This window comes from Bubalus kerabau, chromosome 7, assembly GCF_029407905.1.
Source record: "Bubalus kerabau isolate K-KA32 ecotype Philippines breed swamp buffalo chromosome 7, PCC_UOA_SB_1v2, whole genome shotgun sequence".
Taxonomy (NCBI): Eukaryota; Metazoa; Chordata; class Mammalia; order Artiodactyla; family Bovidae; genus Bubalus; species Bubalus kerabau.
Window position 1 is genome coordinate 102,073,187 of NC_073630.1, and position 22,861 is coordinate 102,096,047.

Below are 22,861 nucleotides of genomic sequence, written 5' to 3' on the forward strand. Positions count from 1 at the left end.
TCTTTACCTGCTGAGCTACCAGGGAATACCCGGGAGTGAGAATATCTTTGCTCAAATTCTGTTTTTCTAAACTGTATGATCTTGGACTAGTCATTGATCGGCCTAGTGATTTAACTAGTCATTTAAATTTCCTCCTACTCATCTGTGAAGTGAAAGTGGTTTCTGACCTATCCACCTTATGTGCTCATTGAGAGTATTAAATAAGATAAAGTCCAAGGATGAATTTAATGAACAATTAAAATTAAGATAAAATTAAAATAAAGCCCAAGGATGAATTTAATGAACAATTAAATTTAATGAATAATTAGAATTAAGATAAAATTAAGATAAAGTCCAAGGATGAATTTAATGAACAATTAAAAAAAATCAGACTTGTATAAAAGAGGAGTGGCTAAAATGTACAAAAATGCAGCAAGGAAATTTCTTTTGATCATTTCCACAAATAATTCTTGGCAAAAGCATCAGTTAATATTTACTGAGATGCCGCCCTATATCGGGCAATGTACTAGACTCACACTGTCCACTTCATGTTACAACAGCCCCGGCTAAGTACGAAGTATTACCTTTACTGAGTTGATGAGGAAATGGAGGCTCTGAGACTTTAAGTAAATTGTGAAATTCAAACCCTTCTCTGGCTCACTCCACAGGCCCTGTTCCTCCCTTTGCTCTCAGCTAAAGAGCCTGCTCCTTCAGAGCTCTGACTGCATTGTGGCATTGTCCTTGGTTTGTTGTGATCTCCTTGAGAACTGGAACCCCCTCTTCCCACTTATTCCTTTATCATCACACTCAGCGTTAGGCTCATAGAAGGTACTTTTCATTGTCTTCTTGAATTAAGTACTTATTATATGCTTAATTCACTCACAGTGTGTTAGACACTGAGATGTAATACATTTCCACTTCAGATTCAGGACAAAAAAAAAACACTAAAATTGAAAATACAGTGCTTCCGGATACTCAGGCAATATGATTATACTATTTGCTTTCTTGTATTGCTTTCCTCATAGGGCAGTTTCAAAAACAAGCCAATTACCTCAGTTGTTCTATATTACTTTTTCTATTTCTTGAGTTCACTGGTTTCTTTTCTAGATTTCATTGCTCAGTTATGTCTGGGTGAGCTGGATAGTTGGGTAGTGCCCATAAACGAAAAAAGGAGAGCAGTACATGACACAGGGCAACACCTTGGATATTTATCCACACAGGGACAGTGTATCAGCAATGATTCAAACATGCCTAAATCTACCCAGGCTTCATCATCATTTCAGCTCAGTTGTTCACTTGTGTCCGACTCTTTGTGACCCCATGGACTGCAGCATGCGAAGCTTCTCTGTCCATCACCAACTCCCGGAGCTTGCTCAAACTCATGTCCATCAAGTTGGTGATGCCATCCAACCATCTCATCCTCTGTCATCCCCTTCTCCTCCTGCCTTCAATCCTTCCCAGCATCAGGGTCTTTTCCAATGAGTCCCCTCTTCGCATCAGGTGGCCAAAGTATTGGAGTTTCAGTTTCAGCATCAGTCTTTCCAATGAATATTCAGATTGATTTCCTTTAGGATTAACTGGGTTGATCTCCTTGCAGTCCAAGGGATTCTCAAGGGTCTTCTCCAATACAGTTCAGAAGCATGAGTTCTTCGGTGCTCAGCTTTCCTTATGGTCCAACTCTCACATCCATACATTACTACTGGAAAAGCCACAGCTTTGACTAGATGGATCTCTGTCTACAAAGTATTGTCTCCGCTTTTTAATATGCTGTCTATGTTGGTCATAGCTTTTCTTCCAAGGAGTAAGCATCTTTTAATTTCATGGCTGCAGTCATCATCTGCAGTGATTTTGAATCCCAGGAAGAGAAAGTCTGTCTCTGTTTTTCTTGTTTCCCCATCTATTTGCCATGAGGTGATGGGACCAGATGCCATAATCTTAGTTTTTTGAATGTTGAGTTTTAAGCCAGGTTTTTCACTCTCCTCTTTCACTTTCATCAAGAGGCTCTTTAGTTCTTCTTCACTTACTGCCATAAAGGTGGTGTCATCTGCATATCTGAGGTTATTGATATTTCTTCCTGCAATCTTGATTCCAGCTTGTGCTTTATCCAGCCCAGCATTTCGCATGATATACTCTGCATATAAGTTAAATAAGCAGAGTGACAGTATACAGCCCTGACATATTCCTTTCCCAGTTTGGAACCAGTCCACTGTTCCATGTCCGGTTCTAATTCTTGCTTCTTGACCCGTATACAGATTTTTCAGGAGGCAGGTAAGGTGGTCTGGTATTTCCATCTCTTTAAGATTGTTGTAATCCACACAGTCAAAGGCTTTGGCGTAATCAATAAAGCAGAAGTAGATGTTTTTCTGGAACTTTCTTACTTTTTCTAATGATACAGTGGAGCTAATTGTAAATTAGCCAGATCTATCATTATAAATTGTCCCCTGACTCCTAGCAACAGCCTCATGTGAAGAATACTCAGTGTTTTGGATGAGGATAAAACGAGTTTATTTTTATTTTATTTTTTAGACAGAAGAAGACTTAAAATGTTCTTCTAAATGTTCATACCTGTTAGACATTTCTACCATCAGAAATAGCTCTAGGTCTTTCCCTTTCCATTGGTGAGTGCAGTATACAAACATATATTTTTCTAAACTTTAATTAAATGATTATAGTTATACAGTAAGAGGGCTTCCCAGGTGACTCAGTGATAAAGAACATGCCTGCCAACGCAGGAGAAATAAGAGACGTGGGTGCAATCCCTGGGTCGGGAAGAGCCTCTGGAGGAGGGCATGGAAACCCACTCCAGTATTCCTGCCTGGAGAATCCCAAGGACAGAAGAGCCTGGCGGGCTACAGTCCATGGGGTCACACAGAGTCGGACACGACTGAGCAACTAAGCACAGCAACAGTAATAATTGTTATAGGCAAGGCTCACGGATAGATGCTAATTCTAGACTTCGAAAGTATGATGAGAAACAACACATTTACATGATCTCAAAGTATCACCCCACAGGCTGCTGACTAATTACAAAGGGAAAAATAGCAACTCTCCAATGGATAAGCTGGCAGACACTATCTTAGTCAAGTGACCAAAGTTAGTAATTGTCAGTAATGGGACATACTGATGTGTTCCAGAAAGTAGAGACAATGCTATGACTGGGTATATTAATAAATCTTACCTATGGAGTAGGGGTGACTAGAGCATGTCTAACCATGCAATAGGTAAAGAAACAGCAATCACTCATATTATTCAAGAAAGGGAAGTGTTGATATTTTATGGCTCGGATAATGTTTAAAGTTCATCTGTGCTCAAATTTGATTATGGAGTGCTAGTATTTTTATTTGATCCCTCATGGTCTTAGCTGATGTTGATGCTCTGTGAAATTGTTCATGTGCTAGAGGAGAGCATCAGGACCCAGCGTGAAGGACAATATGGATGGACCTTAAAGGCATTAAGTGAAAGTCGCTCAGTCGTGTCCGACTCTTCGCGACCCTATGGTATACAATCCATGGAATTCTCCAGGCCAGAATACTGGAGTGGGCAGCCTTTCCCTTCTCCAGGGGATCTTCCCAACCCAGGGATCAAACCCAGGTCTCCTGCATTGCAGGCGGATTTTTTACCAACTAAGCTCTCATTACACTAAGTGAAATAAGTCAGACAGAGCAAGACACACACAGTATGATCTTGCTTATACCTGGGATCTAAAATAAGCAAACCAAACCATGTATATTCAGAGCAGGTTAGGGGTTGTCAGAGGTAAGGGGTGAGGTGTGGGTGAATGGGTGAAGTAACAACAAGCTATACTATCTAGCAGTATAAATTTTTAGTTGTAAAAAAAATAAGTCTTGGGAGGTGATATCGGAGAAAGGCAATGGCACCCCACTCCAGTACTCTTGCCTGGAAAATCCATGGACGGAGGAGCCTGGTAGGCTGCAGTCCATGGGGTCGTGAAGAGTTGGACATGACTGAGCGACTTCACTTTCACTTTTCACTTTCATGCATTGGATAAGGAAATGGCAACCCATTCCAGTGTTCTTGCCTGGAGAATCCCAGGGACCAGGGAGCCTGGTGGGCTGCCGTCTATGGGGTCGCGCAGAGTCAGACACTATTGAAGCAACTTAGCAGCAGCAGCAGCAGGGAGGTGATGTACAGCACGGTGACTATCATTACTAACATGTATTGCATATTTCAAAGTTTCTAAGAGAATAAGTCTTAAAAGTTCTCATCTCAAGAAAAAAACTTGTAACTGTGGGGTGATGGATGTTAATGATTTACTGTGATCATCATTTCACAGCATGTACACATGTCAAATCATTATGATGTACACGTGAAACTAATATAATGTTATATGTCAATTATATCTCCAAACCACCCCTCCAGAAACCCAACATCCTGGTGTGAGTGCCCGGCCAGCTCACAGCTCACCAAAGTCTAGCTCAAGTGGTCAAGTTCCAAGGTGGCAGGAGCTGCTTTCTCTTTCTCAGGATGTGAGTGGGACAACTGATAACACTTGGATAAGATAGAGCCATAGGTTAATTAGTTGATAGTAGTTTGCCAACATCAATTTCCTGGTTTCGATATTTATACTATGGTTTCTAAAATATTAACTGGGAAAGCCAGGTGAGGGCTGTATGGGGACTCTGTGTGTTATTTTAAAAATATTTTATTGAGATATCTTTTACATTCATTTTACATACAATAGAGTAGCCAGTGGTATTTTTTTTGGCTGCCCTGTGGAGCATGCGGGATCCTAGTTCCCCTACCAGGGATTGAACTTGCACACCCTGTCCCCCTCATCCCCACCACAGTGGAAATGCAGAGTCTTAACCACTGGACTGATCGTTTTGCATACTATAGAATTCACTCATTCAAAATGGATATAGTTCAGTGAGTTTAGCCTATTTATAGTTGCACAACCACCACCATAATCTAATTGTGAAATATGTTAGCGTACATTCTCTAAAGAAAACCCACATACATTATCAGTTACTCCTCTTTCCTCTTGCCTCCTCCACCTCCAAACAACATCTACTGTGCTTTTTGTCTCTATTGCTTTGCTTATTCTAGTCATTTCGTATAAATGGAATCAGAGGATATATGATCTTTTGTGACTGATGTCCTTTAGTTAGCACAATGTTTTCAAGGTTCAGTCTTGCCACAACATGTATAGTATTTTTTTTTAAACTGCTGAATAATATTCCATTATGTGGGTAGCCATTTTGTATTTATCCATTCATCAGTGAATGGATATTGAGGTTGTTTCTACTTTTTTGTTACTATGAATAATGCTCCTATTACCATCTGCCTACCACACAGGTTTTTGTGGGGACATGTATTTTCATTTCTCTTGGGCATATCTGGAAGTAGAATTGCTGGGTCAAAATGCTAACTTATGTTTACCATTTTGGAAAGTAGCTATGCTCACCACTATACCATCAAAGCCACATTTAGTGTTTCCAACTACTTCAAACTATTTTCCAAAATGGTTGGGTTTTGTTTGCAGTTTCTGTCATCGTGGTGAACATTTGTTATTGCTTGTCTTTCTATGTGTTACTTTGCAATACTTTTCATAAGTCTAAAATTATTTCCAAAAATATAAAACCGAATATGAAAGAGAATATGGAAAAAGGAAAGCCCCCATGGGACTTAGAGCGAAAAATACAAAAGCAATATATCACAAAAGCTGTAAAAATATATATATTCCCAAATCCTAGTAGTATATGGTTTAAATATAGCTGTAATATTTCTGAACTCTGGTTGCTTTTCCCCCTTATAATTCTTAGGAACCATCCTAAAGAATTTCTTTTTTTTTGTATAAAGCACTATAAAATGCATTCAGAAGAGGTGAAGTTTATTTAAAATTTATTAGGTTTGTATTTTTTATATACATTAAGGTGGCTTTTTATTTTGGTTTTTGATTTTTTTCAATGTGCCATAATGACTCTTTACTGCTTTTTTACAATAAAAGAGAGATTCTAACCACTGTGGATCTCTCAGGAAACAAAGCGAAAGAAGTTTCTAGCAAGTGAACAAAAAGCAGGAAGGGGTGGTGGGGGGGCGGGGCGTGTGTTATTTGTGGGTCTCTGTGTAGGGAAGAGGTGTCTGTCTTCAAGGGCAGGTTCATCAGGCGAGTAAACGAAGTGAACTTGCCTCTCTGCCTGGGCTCTGGCTCCCTTGCGGAGAGGAGGATCAAGGGGGGGCCGTGACAAGGGCAGGACAGAGTGTGTGCCGAGGGGTAGGTCCGCGTTAGGCTGAACCAAGTTATCAAACCATCACTGCCCAGCAACAGTCCCGGCTTTGCCCTTTAGGGCTGAGAACTCGCTCGCCTGCCTTTCCAGTGCCCGCGGGAGGTGTGGTCTCCGCGGGGAGGCAAGGCGGGGTGGAGGGCCGGGTGGAGTTCTCCCCTGGGTGACTGCTCGCCTCTCAGGATGGAGAGTGCCAGCGGCGTGCCGTGTTCACAAGGCACCCACATTCGGCTTTCTAGGATGTGGGTTGTGCACCCGCCTTTTTCCTCTGCTGGGGCCCGACCTTGACCTTTTTGCGCCGGGGGCAGCCAACGGGGCAACCGGAGGGCAGGGTCAGAGGCGATCAGGGCCAGGCTGGCTCCAGGCAGCTGCGCCATCGGGGCTGTGGGGAGGGTATCTAGGCCAGGACCCGGGCTGGTCCCTGTCCCGGAGACAGAGGTTGGGGCTCCACTCCCTCGTGGCCCCCTCGCTCTGTCTGCAGGAGTCACCCAGCCTCACCAGGCATTTATAATACATTTTTAAAAGTTTTCATCAGATGAATGGACTGATCAGCTCACTTCTGATCAAGAAATAAGAGAGACAGAAATATCACCAGCAACCTACTCCTGGCCCTGCTGACTTTAGCACCCCTTAAGCAGGCTTCCCAATTGGTAAAGAGCCTGCCTGCCAATACAGGAGACCCAGATTTGATCCCTAGGTAAGGAAGATCCTCTGGAGGAGGGCATGGCAACCCACTGCAGTATTCTTGCCTGGAGAATCCCATAGACAGAGGAGCCAGGCAGGCTATGGCCCATGGGGTGGCAAAGAGTCATACATGACTGAAGCGACTTAGCACAGCACACACACAGGCTGGCCTCAGATTCTACTACCTGCACACATGTCCGTTGCTTTTTTTAATAACAAGAAGCAACCACAGCTTTCAAAACAAACTCCTTCTGTGGATTCATGACAAAGAAAGTAAACAAACTGCTGTTGATACTGCTGCTGCTGCTGCTAAGTCGCTTCAGTCGTGTCCGACTCTGTGCGACCCCATAGACGGCAGCCCACCAGGCTCCCTGGTCCCTGGGATTCTCCAGGCAAGAACACTGGAGTGGGTTGCCATTGCCTTCTCCAATGCATAAAAGTGAAAAGTGAAAGTGAAGTCGATCATTCGTGTCCCACCCTTAGCGACCCCATGGACGGCAGCCCACCAGGCTCCTCCATCCATGGATTTTCCAGGCAAGAGTACTGGAGTGGAGTACTGGAGATGGGTGCCATTGCCTTCTCCAACAAACTGCAGTCATGCCATTTCTGTTGCACACCTCTTTTTTAACAATAATTGTCTTGATTTTAGGAAAAGGAAGCTCCTAATCCTGCATGTAAGCTCTACCAGGGCAGGGAATATTTGTGGGCTTTGTCCGCTGAGGTATCTCCAAAGCTCAGTGGAGGGCCTGGGTCACAGTAGGTGCCCATTAGCACCCCTGGCACTAGTCTCAGAGTGTCCTCCTGGCTACAGCTGGAGTGCATCGGACACAGTGTAGCGCTCATCCTGGAAACCACTCAAGAAGTGGCAGTTCTCTCCTGAACTCCTTAGACTGCCAGGCAGCCCACATTCTGAACCTCAGTACTCACCGTCCTTTTGAGTGACGGCTTCCCATTTCTGGGGCCTGGGAAAGAAATGCAGGAAATGCTTTTTTTTTTTTTTTTTAAAGTATGTTTGAACTTTCTTTTACCTTTCCTTTTCATCTTCAAATATCAGAACAAAACAACCAGGAAAGGCTATACAAAATGTTGCACATTTTCTCTCTTCAGCACAGAGAACCTAGGGGGAAGGGGGGCTGTCACTAGGTTACTGGTTGATAGATATTTTTAACTACCTTTGTAATTTTGTACACTGTCTGAAAAAAGCTTTACTTTACAATTAGCAGTTATTCCTTTTATAATCAAAGCAAGAAATACCCATTTTGGAAACAAAAAGAAAATGCAGTGACCAAAAAATAATGCATAGGTTTGTACCGATTATCCTATAGCTGTCTGAATGTTTTTGTCCTTAGGCCCTAGCCAATGCCTGGAAACAGTTGGCATTCATGAATTTCATGAAATTCAGGAATGAATGAATGAATTGATATGCTTCTTATGATCTCTCTCAGGAAAAACATGTTTGTTTGTTTGTTTGACTGTCTCATGCTCAGTTGCTTCTGAGTCTTTGTGACCTTGTGGACTGTAGCCCACCAGGCTCCTCTGTCTATGGAATTTTCCAGGTAAGAATACTGCAGTGGGTTACCATTTTCTCCTCCAAGGGATCATCCCAACCCAGGGATTGAACCTGCGTCTCCTTCTTTGCAGGTGGATTCTTTACCACTGAGTCATGGAGAAAACTTACGCTGTGATTTTTAATATAATTATATGAATATTTAATTATAATTTTCTGAAGATTTCAGAATAAAAGCTTGCCTGCAATTATCTAGCTATCCTTTCCTTTCCTTGACTGTCTTCACTCAGTATATACTACATGTATTTGTGTATTCAGATCGGCTGCTGTTAACCCTGAAAGCAGAGACTGGAGCATCCTCTGAGTGCTTTTGAAGTCCACCAGTGGTAATCTGAATATTTTGTAGCCAGCAGCTGTGTGCTGACTGTCAGTTAGTTTGTTGGAAAGTTTACGTCCTCAGTGTAGGAGCCTAAGCAGTTTTTAGTCCCAAAGTCAAAGCTCTGGTTGGTTTCTGTTTCTTTCACTTCTTTTGACTTCCTCTTTTGAATGTGAAAAATGCTGGGGCCCCAGGTGCACCTGTGGACTTCAGCACAGAGAACCAAGCAGAGAGTGGGGGCCCCAGGAGGTTTCAAATTTCATTTCTCGGGAAGGTTTCCTATAGCAGTGGGGAAGCTTGTTCCATCCAGCCTGGCCCAGAGCAAACAGTAAGAACCAGCGTCCCAGACTTCTTTTTTGACCAGTGTAGCTTATTCTGAAAAAGATCTTGTGTCTTCTCACATGAGAGTTCTTACTCAAGTACTTACTCAACTCTCTGATAGTCATCAAGTGGGAGAGAAAACAAACACATTTGCTTCTCTGAGGCTTAAATAGCATTTCACAACTCTAAGGATCCTTTGCTGCTGCTGCTGCTAAGTCACTTCAGTCGTGTCTGACTCTGTGCGACCCCATAGACGGCAGCCCACCAGGCTCCCCCGTCCCGGGGATTCTCCAGGCAAGAACACTGGAGTGGGTTGCCATTTCCTTCTCCAATGCATGAAAGTGAAAAGTGAAAGTGAAGTCGCTCAGTCGTGTCCTACCCTTAGCGACCCCATGGACTGCAGCCTACCAGGCTCCTCCATCCATGGGATTTGCCAGGCAAGAGTAAGTACTGGAGTGGCTTGCCATTGCCTTCTCTGCTAGGGATCCTTTAGGTTGCAATAAAATATAAAAGAAAAACAAACACAAAACATCCAAACAACTGCAAATCTCGTTGCTTCAGCCATTAAGTCCCTGACAGTGTTTAACTGTAACCCCTCAAGGTTAAAGATCAACAGCAGGAGTTGAGGGCAAGATAACAAAAGACAACTTCTCCGAAATCACTTTAGTGCCTGGCAATGTTTCTAAGTATTTCTGGGACCTTGTCTATAAGCCTGTATCCTCTGTTCGGAGAGGTTGTTTATGATGTAGATTCCTGAGCACTGTCTCCGGAGGTTGTGATTTAGATGGGCTGGGCTGGGTCCAAGAATCTGACTGAGAACCCCCAGGCCTGCTGCCCCATCTGCCATAGGGTGCTGTCATGTAGAGTAACGTAGCCCTTCTGCATAGACCTACCTTGGTGAGAATCAAAAAAAAAAAAAAAAAAATGCCTTCCTCTTCTCCAGGCCGATGCAGTCATGCCAGGGCCTCCAGCTGGTCAAGGAGCACAGGCTGAACTAGCCCTGCTCACCCCTGGGCTGCATGCCCGTGCATCTCAGGAGAATGGAGCATCAGTGATTTTACCGTGGACACTTTGTAACCCACATCTCTGGGCGTTTTTATTTCTCTTCTGTTAAGAATAACTGTAGGACTTCCCTGGTGGTCCAGTGGTTAAGAATCCACCTGTCAATGTAGGGGACCTGGGTTTGATCCATGGTCCAGGAAGATTCCACATGCCAAGGAGCAGCTAAGCCCATGTGGCAACTATGGAAGCCTGCACACCCTAGAGCTCCTCAAGAGAAGCCACTGGAATGAGAAGCTCGTGTACCACGACTAGAGGGTAGCCCCTGCTTGCCACAACTAGAGAAAACCTGTGCAGCAACAAAGACCCAGCCCAGCCATAAATAAGTAAAAATTTTAAAAATAAAAAGAATAACTGCCAATATAGGGTTTCCTGGTGGTCTGATGGTTAGGAATCTGCCTTCCAATGCAAGTAACCCATGTTTGATCCCTGGTCAAGGAACTAAGATCCCACATGCCGTGGGGCAAAATAAGTGTGTGGGCCACAACTAAAGAAGCACGTGCCCTGCAGCTACTGAGCCCATGTGCTCCACACACAAGTCCATGCTCCACACCACAAGGAAGAGCCCGTGTGCTGCAGTGAAGACCCAGCAGAGCTGAAAACAAAACCCAAGAATACCTGCAGATCAAACCCACCTTAGGGAACACTACTGGGTGCCCAATGTGTGAAGCGTCTGTGTTTGATTTAGCGGGGGTTCAAGAGAGTCTGTAGTTCCCTCTCCATGGTCGGCAACTCTGCCCATCACTGAGTGACTACATGGTTGTTGCATTTCTGGCAACTTTGATCCCACAGAGCAGAGTGAGTGATGAAAGAGTTGACGGAGGCCACTCAGGAAAAAAGGTAGCATGGAGGCAGGAGAAATTGAAATGAGGATCTTGGTGGAGAGGCTTGGAAGAGAGACTGGGACTCTTTTCTTCAGAAGACTCCTTTCATGGGATGACCTCAATGGCCAGAAACCTTGCAGGATTTGGTTCACCATTTAAATATCCTCATTTCACTCATTAATAGTCACAATTAATTTTATACCTGTATTTCCAGTCTTGGAACACATCATCTTTCTAAGAATAGCCCCTTATCTTGAAAAGGATAGCCCCTTATCTTTCTAATAGTATTAATATACTATATTAATTGCATTAATATTAAACAATATATCACTTCAATTTTCCTCTTCTTTCTGGTGTTTATCCATGTTAAATTTTTTTTTTATTTTGATGGAAGCGTTTTCATCTCATAACTTCTCATCTTGAAAGCTCACAAATGTATAGTGAGAAATGGTCTCTTTCTTTACACATATAAATAAAGCACTAGAATTTAAGTTTGAAGCATTCTAGTCTGTTTTCCTTACTTTCTTACCAAAAATTCACATTCAATGATTCTCAGGATTTATTCTCATTCGTTCATTATTCTCATGATTTAGCTAAATCTGCAAAATTTCATCTTCTGTTTTCAAGCAGAATAGTTTCAAGACCCAAGTTTCAAAAAACAAACAAAATATTTACAAAATACAAAGGCACTAGACCACACAAGCAAACATACCTATGTGTGAAATAAACAGTGAAATTCATGACCCAGTTATAGACACAATGCCTAATGTATGTTTCCTGCCGAAAGCAGTAGTTGATTCAAGACTATCTTATGAAAAGTGTGGCATCTCACACATCCTTGGCACGTGTTGAATATGACTCAATTTACCACAGTTAAAACAATTAGACAAGAAATCATTGGTCCTTCTGCTGAACCTCAAATAAAAGCATTTCTCTATATTTGAGAAATAGAAACAAGGAAATCAAATACTTTTAAAGAGAACTTTCTTTTTTAAGTGTTGAGATAAGTTTTAAAGAAATGCTTCATTTCAAAGTACTTACAGTTATGAAATAGGTTCTGGGCAGCTGTGTCTTGTGGCTTAGAGAATCTCACTAGAAGTGAAAGATGCAGGAAAGAAGTGTATTCAATTGCAGTTTGTTCTAGTCAAAGTACATATTCAGCGGTTTTTTATTGGCCAATGAAATCCAGGCAGAAGAATTTTCAGAGTATGTTTCTTTTTCCTAGAAACCGAAACTAAAAAAAAAAAAAAGTGTTCCTTCTCCAACCTTTATTAAGTACACTCATATCTTTTTAAGGTGAAAACAGATTTGATTCATTATATAATTTGATTGATTTTACCTGCCTGGCAGAACTTAGCAATTTTTAAATTTTACCCTTTAACTCAATAAATAAGATTTAGTGTGTATTTATTGCCATTTTTAAACTGGGGAGCTTCGGTAGTGTTAAGAGAAAACAAGCTATCGGGAATTCTGTATCTAATCAGACACTGCTTTTTTTCTTCTGCCTCTTTGCACTCATTTGTTTTCCCTTGTTGTTATTGTTATTTAGTTGCTAAGTCATGTCTGACTTTGCAACCCCATGAGCTGTATAGTCCATCAGGCTCCTCTGTCCATGGGATTTCCCAGGCAAGAATACCGGAGTGGGTTACCATTTCCTCTCCCAGGGGATCTTCCCCACCCAGGGATCAAAACTGTGTCTCCTGCATTGGCGGGCAGGTTCTTTACCAATCAGCCATATGGGAATACTTTAGGCACTGTACTAAATGTTTTTTTTTTTTTAAGTATTTATGTATTTTGGATTTGGCTGCATTGGGTCTTTGCTGTCACATGTGGGATCTTTAGTTGTGGTATGTGTCCGCTTAAAAAGATGCAGATGCACAACGTGAGAGTTGCTAGTTAAGTTTTCTTTGGGGCAAAGTGAAGACTGCATCCCAGGAGACAGCACTTCAGATAGTGCTGAGAAGCTGTTGCACAGTGATGGGGGACAGTCGGTATACATGTGGTTTTGGTGAAGGGGAAGTTCATTCAACCAGGCAAAAGTTTTTGACTGATTTGCAAAAGTTTTCTGCTAGTCACAAGCAGCTGATGTCCCTCATGAAGGGATTTAGTGCTTTTCTAGAGACGAGGAGATGCAAGGATTGGGCTCAGAAAATCAGTTCCCGAAAATATTTAACTCTCTGACGACCTGTTCTGCCAGTTTTCCCAGAACACAGAGTGCCCCATTCCTGAAGTACCTTCAGGGCGTGTGGAAGGTCAAGAGTTGCAGCAGCACAGAAGTCAGTTCCCGCAGAACTGAAGTGAAGTGAAATGAAGTGAAAGTCACTCAGTCGTGTTCAACTCTTTATGAGCCCATGGACCTATGGAATTCTCCAGGCCAGAATAATGGAGAGGGTAGCCTTTCCCTTCTCCAGGGCATTTTCCCAACCTAGGGATTGAACCCAGGTCTCCTGCATTGTGGGCGGATTCTTTACCAGCTGAGCCACACGGAATTCCTGCAGAGGCAGCTGACAAATGACAACTTGTAGTTGACACACATGAACTTTTAGTTGCAGCATGTGGGTCTAGTTCCCTGATTAGGGATCAAACCTGGGCCCCCGGCATTGAGAGCACAGAGTCTTGGCCACTGGACCACCAGGGAGGTCCTCTAAATGCTTTTAATGTGTTGAGTTATTGAATTTTCCTCACAATTCTGTATGTAAAATTGTATGGCGGCTCAGTGGTGAAGAATCCACCTGCAATGCAGGAGATGCGGGTTCAGTCCCTGGCTTGGGAAGAACCCCTGGAGGAGGAAATGGCAACTCACTCTGGTATTCTTGCCTGGAGAATCCCATAAACAGAGAGGCCTGGTGGGCTACCATCCATGGGGTCCCAAAGACTTGGACATGGCTGAGCGGCTGAACACACACACAATTCTGTGGGGGTAGGTATGACTGTCACCTCCATTTAACTGTAGAGGAAACTGAGTCACAGCAATGTTAAGTGGCTAGAAGGTGGCAGCTAGGAATTGGCTGACGCGGGACTCAAGTCTTTGTCCGCTGAGGTCTACACTGCATCCTGCCCCACGTTTTCACCTTACAGTCTGCTCTAGGGAGAAAAATCTGCCACTCCATACAACCTCAGAGGGAGTGAAAAGACTGGCCACTCTCATTTCTGAAAGGCTTAAACTATGAACCAGAAATCAAAATGTTATTATTTCAAAAAGAAGAAGCTCAAGTGTAAAAAAAAATGTTATATAGAAATTGGATGTGATGTAGTAAAAGGAGCCATCGTTTGTAGCTGAGCTGATGCGGAATAAAATCCTGGTTATGCACCTTGATAGCTGTGAGGCCTCTGGAAGTCAACTCAAAACGTAAACTTTGGTTTCCTTACCTCTAAAATTAGAAGACTAGCCTTTTGGACCAACATCTTAGCAAGGTGGCAGAGGTAGCATCTGCTCTTTCAGCTTCACTGTGCCATTCAAAGATGACAACAAGAAGAAAGATGCTGGAAAGTCAGCCAAGAAAGACAAACACCCCGTGAACAAACCAGGAGCCAGGCCAAAAAGAAGTCTGAAGGCAGAGTTTGTGACAAGCTCAATAACCTAGTCTTGTTTGACAAAGCAACATACGACCAACTCTGTAGAGAACATCTCAACTATTGGGTTGGCTAACTGGAGAAGTGGCCCAGGTTTCCCTTGTCTTTCATGACTTTGGCTTGTTTGAAGAGTATCTGTGTGGAATTAACCTCCTCTTCAAGGAGCCCTAGGTTCTTTCACTGGAGAATGGCATTTAGAAAAGATCTGTTTTAGGCAAGCTCATGGCTGTTGGATTCTCATTGCTTTTAGGGTCCTTTAGTAAAGAGAAGAGACATATGTATGTTTACTTATACACATGAATGAATATGTATACATGTACATACATCCATCATTATCGATCAAAACCATGACTTCATACTGATACATCTAATTCTAATCCAATTCCATGAGGTTTAATTCCAGCTTTCCTCCTTGTCTTATTTTAAGTTCTTTTTCAGACAATGAAAAAGTGAGCTCTCAGTTTCTACAATATATTTATTTATTTGTTCAGTCCTAGTATGTACACAGGATGCTTTCAGAATTGCTAACCCATACTTCTGTGAGCAACCAAGGTACCAACTAGACTATAGTTGTGTACAGTTCTTATGTTTTTAGCTTTACAGGATCAGGTTAACGTACTGTTTTCCAAAGTTACTTAGGTTACTTCTTTTCTTTCCTGTCCACTTTGATGTGGTTACTCAGAAAAGGGTTAATCCCACTTCATCTCTGCTGTCCTATTCCCATCCCCCTCCCACCTTCTTTGCCTGCCCATCCCCTGTAGGTAACCAGTCTCTTTAGTTTCTGGTTTACCTTCGTTCATTTATGTTGTACTCATGTGGAGAGGAGCTGACATCTAGCACATAACTACAACTCTGAACAAGTTTGTGAACATACCAAAAATCACTGTACTCTGAAAGGGTGAATTTTATATGTGAATCACCTGTCAAATTTTAAAAAGCTGTGAGTTAGAAATCTTTTTCATTCTTAAAAAGAAAACCTTTGGAGCTATGTTCTGTACTGAATGCCATTCTCTAATCAGCATCTGGAATAATTGGAGCTACCATTCATAGCAAGCAGAGGGCCAGTTTCTTTTGAAACTGTAATTCATATTCTTCTAGCCAGAAAATTGGCCACTATATAAAAAATTTCATAGAAAAATTGAGCAGTTTCAGATGTGAATGAGGGCAAAGCATTTCTCTTTCTCAGGGTTTTCTCAGGGCATGTGTAAATGAATCTTGGTTTCCTTTGCTTTACTCAGGTCTCATTGTTATAAACATTGTTTGAAATCATGGCAGCTCTCCAGGAGCAGTCATATCTTATCCTAAAAAGACAGCTGCCAAAGATTCTTTTGGTTCACGAGTTGTTATTTTTTAGTTATAGTATACAAAGGATTAAGCTTCCTGTGGAGAGAAGACTAAGAGTTTGTGACCTCTGACTGGGGAGGAGCTGGTAGGCATAGTTAGTACAGCACAGAGAGGGGTCCAGCTCACATAATGATTTCTTTCCTGGGGAAGGAAAATGAACAAATAAAGACCGGATGATTCACAACACACTTATCAAAGGAAAAGAAGAACATATTTTTTTTTAATCAAAATAGGTTTTTATTATTAAAAATTTTTTTAATTTTAATTTTTTTAATACCAAAAACCATTTTGTATTGGGATATAGCCAATTAACAATGTTGTGGTCATTTCAAGTGAACAGCAAAGGGGCTCAGCCATACGTATACATGTATCCATTCTCCCCCAAACCTCCCTCCCATCCAGGCTGCCACATAACATTGAGCAGAGTTTCACGTGCTATACAGTAGGTCTTGTTGGTTATCCATTTCAAATATAGTGGTGTGTACACGACCTTCCCAAAGTCCCTAACCTATCCTGTCCCTCTGGCAACCGTAAGTTCAGTTTCTAGGTCTGTGAGTCTCTTTCTGTTTTGTAAGTAAGTTCATTTGCATCATTTCTTTTTAGATTTCTCATTTAAGGGATGTCTTATGATATTTCACCTTCTCTGTCGGACTTACTTCAGACGGTGTCAATATGACACTCTCTAGGTTCATCCATGTTGCTGCTCATGGCATTACTGAAAGTTGCTCAGTCATGTCAGACTCTTTATGACCCCATGGGCTATACAGTTCATGGAATTCTGCAGGCCAGAATACTGGAGTGGATAGCCTTTCCCTTCTCTGGGGGATCTTCCCAACCCAGGGATTGAACCCAGGTTTCCCGCATTGCAGGTGGACTCTTTATCAGCTGAGCTACCAGGGAAACTCAAGAATACTGAAGTGGGTAGCATATTCCTTCTTCAGCGGATCTTCCCGACCCAGGGATTTAACCAGGGTCTCCGGCATTGCTGGCAGATTCTTTACCAGCTGAGCTTTTAGGGAAGCTCATGCTAAAGGCATTATTTCATTCTTTTTAATGACTGAATAATATTCCATTGTATATATATATGTACCAATGAGGAGAAGATCAATATTACAAAACCAGTTTCTGTGGAAATATATTTCTATGCTTAGATACACATTCACTCCAGCTCATGCCAGCAATCTGTCAGTTTATATCTGGTGGACATACATTTCCAGAAGGTTGCAGTTGAGAACATGGTTTTATGATAGATGAGGAGGTGCTATAGAAGAGGTTGTGACCTTTGTTTCCCTGTATCTTATTGAGGGGCTCCTAACTGCAGGTTAAATGCCTGTCCTTCTATAGTTAGAAGACAACGCTCCCTTTCTTGGGGGAATCGTGTCTCCATGCTCAGTGGCTGCAGACTTGTAGACAGGCCCAACTTTCTTCATGAAATGTAGCAACTCTCCTTAGGGAGAGGCCGTGTATAGGCTTCAGGTTACAGAACCCACTTACTTACCCCCCTTTCCCCAAGCAGAACATAAAAAATAAGAAACAAGAGCCTGAGACAGGGATTTTAACAGCCCTTCTAAATGTTTAGAACCAGGGACTTGGATAAGGTTGTGATCTCTTTTTGTCTTATCTTTGTTCTTTTTTTAACTGTGTACTGGCCTTGTCTGAAATAGGAAGTGGGTGTGTGGCTCAGGGTAGACAAAAATCATATCAAATGATGGGACTCCTCCAGACCCGCTGAAGTGAGAGCTGCAAAGATTCGACCTGTGGTAGAACAGTGTCAATGAAAATAATCAATGAACAATCCCCAAAGAGTTTTATTTGAGCCCAACTACAGACTAGCCCAGAAGTCAGTTGCCCAGAGAGCTCTGAGATGCTGCTCCAGAAAAGCATGGTTTCCAGCACAGTTTTGTATCTTGTCAGAACAAAGAACATTAAATGGGACTTCCCTGGTGGTCCAGTGGTTAAGAATCCATCCGCTAGTGCAGGGGACACGGGTTCGATCCCTGGTCCAAGAAGATCCCACATGCAGCAGGGCAAGTAAGTCTGTGAGCCAAACTACTGAGCCCATGTGCCCTAAAGCCCATACTCTGAAACAAGAGAAGCCACGGCAGTGAGAAGCCCAACCACTGCAGCTAGAGAGTAGCCCCCCACCCCACTCACCACAACTCAAGAAAGCCCTTGTACAGCAAAGAAGACTAAGCTCAGACGAGCAAAACAAAAACAAAGAAAACAAAAACAAACCAACTTAGGGGTACAAATCTGTGCTGCGCTTTGGCACTCAGTTGCGTCTGACTCTTTGTGACCCTGTGGACCATGGCCCACCAGGCTCCTCTGTCCATGGGGATTCTCCAGGCGAGAATACTGGAGTGGGTTGCCATGCCCTCCTTCAGGGGATCTTCCCAACCCAGGGACAGAATCCAGGTTGCCCACACTGCAGACGGATTCTTTACCATCTAAGCCACCAGGGAAACCCATACATATCTTCAAGATTTCCAAAAAAATCGCCCCACATCGACCAGTGCATATCCAGCCATTCGATGTGGCCTTGCCACCTGGGAAGGAAATCTTATCCTAAAAGCAGGACCAGCACTGGCATTCCAGGAAGAGAGGCGTTTTAATCTATATTTTTCACACAGACATTCTTTACTTCTAATCAGTGTGCCCTTTTCTATACTAATTAAAACAGATGTACGGTGTATCCTTGACAGGCCACAAACAGGATATCTTAGCGTAAAATTCAAGTTAACTCATGCATAAGCCAGAATGACTTCCCTCTATCTCAATAGGTGAATATGTCTCTTATCACAGGCTTGCCTGGCACTTGGGAGAAGTGCGCTGAAGAGGAGGCGCCACTGCCCTGGTGTGCCCCTGGTCCCTGTGATGGCTTCGTAGGAGCCTGGGGACTGAGCCGCGTGCTTGGCTTCACTGGCGTCCCTTTGCGCTCAGATGTGCAAAGACCCAGCTTTGTTACTGAGTCCGAGGACCCTTGCGAGATCTTGAACCTCCTTCCCAGTATCAAGGAAACCTTGATTCTTTGATTCTTCTTGACTTCCTCCCCATCTCAACCAAGAAAGAAAACTGACGCGTGTAAGAGAAATGACAGCTGTGGTGGAAGCTTCCAGAAGGTTTAGAAAGCTTTAATTTTTGTGCAAATCTGCCAGCTCTTGAACAAGAGACCAAAGGAATAAATAATTAAAATGGAGAGACTGCAGCTTGAGGACTCACTGGGAAAGCTAGTAATTTGTACCCCTTCAAACATCAATATTTGTTCAACGTCAAAACCTCCTTCCAGCATCAGAGAGAAATTTAATCTTCAAGGACTCATAAAAAAAGCAAAAAACAACCAAAAAAAAAAGCTCCAAAAAACTGGAACTGTATTGAAAACAAAGAAAGAAAGAGTATCTTCTGGGTTATAACCCTCAGGTTGGCTTGAATAAAATTCTCTATCTTTTTTGCTTTCGATCTTTTTATTTTGTATTGGGATATAGCCAATTAACAATGTGATAGTGTCACGTGAATGGTAAAAGGACTCAGCCGTACATATATGTATGGCTTTCCAAAGGAAAAAAAGAAGGAATTTGAGAACAATTTCAGATGCTAGTGATAGCAAATTATAGTAACCACTTAAGAACCTGACAACTGCAAAATTGTCGCAAGAAAAATTGTAAATGTATATTTTCAAAAACATTTTCATTTTTCTTCAAAGTGAACCTTTTTTGTTCAGTGGCTAAGTTGTGTCCAAATCTTTTGGGACTCCATGGAATGTAGCCTGACAGGTTCCTTTGTCCATGGAATTTTCCACTCAGGAATACTGGAGTGGGGTGCCATTTCCTTCTCCAGGGGTTCTTCCTGACCCAGGGATTAAGCCTGCATCTCCTGCATTGGCAGGTGGATTCTTTACCACTGAGCCACTAGTGAAGATCATACAAATAACTGAACTTTTTCATATAATACAGAAGGTTTTTATAACCAGAGAAATAGCAGCTTTCTGTTCCACCCTTCAGTTGATGCAATCTTGTTCCATAGAGCAAAATCATGTTAACTCAATCATTTTTGTTTCTGTTTTTAGTTTTCTGGGGTTTATCTTCATATCTCTCATAAATATACTACTCTTTCTTGGTTAATAATTTTAGACATTATCTCTGGCTTGCTGCATGATAGAGGATTACACATTCCCAGTTTCCCTTTTCTCTCCACTCTCTATATAGCACCAGGACTATTTTAAATTTCTGCATTAATTCCTTCATAACTTTATTTAAAAATTATTTATTAATGGCTGTGGTTGAACTGTGGTGTTGGAGAAGACTCTTGAGAGTCCTTTGGACTGCAAGGAGATCCAACCAATCCATCCTAAAGGAGATCATCGGTCCTGATTATTAACTGGAAGGACTGATGTTGAAGCTGAAAGTCCAATACTTTGGCCACCTGATGCGAAGAACTGACTCAGTTGAAAAGACCCTGATGCTGGGAAAGATTGAGGGCAGGAGGAGAAGGAGGTGACAGAGGATGAGATGGTTGGATGGCATCACCGACTCAATGGACATGAGTTTGGGTAAGCTCCGGGAGTTGGTGATGGGCAGGGAGGCCTGGCGTGCTGCAGTCCATGGAGTTGCAAAGAGTCGGATACGACTGAGTGACTGAACTGTTGATGATGATGATGATGATGTGGTGGGTCTTCTTTGCTGCATGCGGGTTTTTTTCTAGTTGCAGCAAGTGGGGGCCATTCTCTTGTGGTGCATGGGCATTGTGGTAGCTTCTCTTGTTGTGGAGTACGGGCTCTAGGGCGCATGGACTTCAGCAGTTGTGGCACATGGGCTCAGTACTTGTGACACGCAGGCTTAGTTGCCCCTTGGCATGTGAAATCTTCCTGGACTAGGGACTGATCCTGTGATCCCTGCACCAGCAGGCAGATTTTCAGCCTCTGGACCACCAGGGAAGTCCTTCCTTTGTGACTTTAAATGCTGTATGTAGACCTTTCTTTTTGGTTTTCTCTACTTGTGACCATATTTCCCAATTTTGCCTTTTTTGAGATGAGTCTTGTCATGACCATGCCCTCCTGCCTTCCTTCCCATTTCTGCTTCCCAGCTTCTGTCCTTTCTGTTTTTACTTTTCCATTTTTGAAGCTGATACAACTTACATCCTGTTTTGCGCCCACAATTGAGAAATGTGTATATTGCCCAATTGTTGTATCTAAATAGTTTTTTTTTTAAGCAATATTAACATCATTATGACTATATGACTTTTAAGAGCAGAGCCAAACTTCATTTTTATTTATGCATTTAATGCACCCTTATTAATTGCTGGGCTCTTTTGTAGTTGCTGTGCAATTACCAACTTAGTTCTCATGACAGCTCTATAAAGACGGGCTATAATTAACCTCATATTATGAGTTTTGAAACTGCCAGGCAGAAAAGTTAAGCAACTAGCAAAAAGTCACAGAGTTAGTTAACTGAAGAGTCAGAATTTTTTTTCCTCTGAAGTTTCTATTCCTGTATTTCTTATGGACTTTAATCACCTTCTCAATGCCAGTTTCAAATCTTGGGAATTCTGTTGTACCTGGAGGGCTCCTTCCTAAAACCCTCCATGTTCTTGTTCCTATTGGGACCAGTTGTTCTCTTTTGTTCTTGTTGTTCAGTTTCTAAGTCGGGCTGACTCTTTGAGACCCTGTGGACTACAGCTTGCCAGGCTTCCCTGTCCTTCACCATCTCCCAGAGTTTGCTCAAACTCATGTCCATTGAATTAGTGATGCCATCCAACCATCTCATCCTCTGTCACCCCCTTCTCCTCCTGCCTTCAATCTTTCCCAGAATCAGGGTCTTTTCTAGAGAGTCGGCTCTTTGGATAAAGTGGCCAAAGTATTGGAGCTTCAGCATCAGTCCCTTCAATGAATAGTCTGGGTTGATTTCCTTTAGAATTGATTGGTTCAATCTCCTTGCAGTCCAAGGGACTCTCAAGCTCCTTTTCCAGGCCCACAGTTCGAAAGCATCAGTTCTTCAGCGCTCATCCAGCCCAGTTGTTTTGTAGACCTGCTGTGTTTCTGTTCACTTCAATCTTTCCTTTATTTTTTCTCAGGAGGTTTCAGAGTCTAAGTCATCCTTTTTCGTGGTTCACGTTCTCATTTAGCTCGATAACACTGAATGGGACTTCCTAAGACAAGAAGTATGGGAAGTTCATTTTTTGAGTCTTTCTACATCTGAAAAAAATTTTTTTTTCCTTCCTTCATACCTCATAGTTCAATTAGACTTATAACTACATTTAAAATAAATTCCCCTTAGAAATTGAAGCTGCAGGAACTCTGAGGATAAAAGATGAAGAAAAGTCCCCTTGAAGGTGCAAGTCAATGAGTAGGTGAGCCAGGAGAGGACCCCCTCATATAACCTCACTCGACTAACGCACAGCTCCATCCCTCCCCCCACCCCCACCCCCACCCCCACCCCCAGCACAGCATCTGCTCCATCACTTCGTTGGTTTGTCTTCTGGGCTGTTTTCCATTTGCTCTATGCGTCTTTGTCTTCTCTTCCCAAACTGAATAATAAGCCCCTCAAGGGTAGGGACCAGATCCTCTATTTTTTTATATCTCTCACCTTACTTAAAACAATATGGATACATCTGAGCTATATGTGCCTTGTCATGGTGAGTTGAGGAAGAAGCCAGGGAGGGAGCAAAAGAGAAAATAACTCCTCTAATGGGAACAAGTCACAAATGAAAAATAGAAACTGCAGCTTTGCCCTGTATGGTACGAGCTGCCCAGATGGAACTGTTAAATACATGGACAATGTAATTGAGCTATTTATGGGAAATAGTGAGGTGAAAGTGAAAGTTACTCATTCATGTCTGACTCTTTTCGACCCTATGGACTATACAGTCTGTGGAATTCTCTAGGCCATAATACTGGAAAAGACATGTAATAAATTATCACATAATAAATTAAAAGAAAAGTCCTATATGGGAAGGA

At 42.4% G+C, this 22,861-nt stretch overlaps 1 protein-coding gene across 1 annotated transcript in view; it reads right to left on the reverse strand.

Moving 5' to 3' along the window:
* PLAC8 (placenta associated 8) overlaps positions 1–12,181 on the reverse strand; it is a 33,778-nt gene extending 21,597 nt beyond the window's left edge. Inside the window, exon 1 of the mRNA XM_055588958.1 lies at positions 12,037–12,181. The gene's annotated coding sequence lies outside the window, so the exon portion shown is untranslated. The remainder of the gene's footprint in view (positions 1–12,036) is intronic.
* Between the last annotated feature and the right edge of the window lie 10,680 nt (positions 12,182–22,861).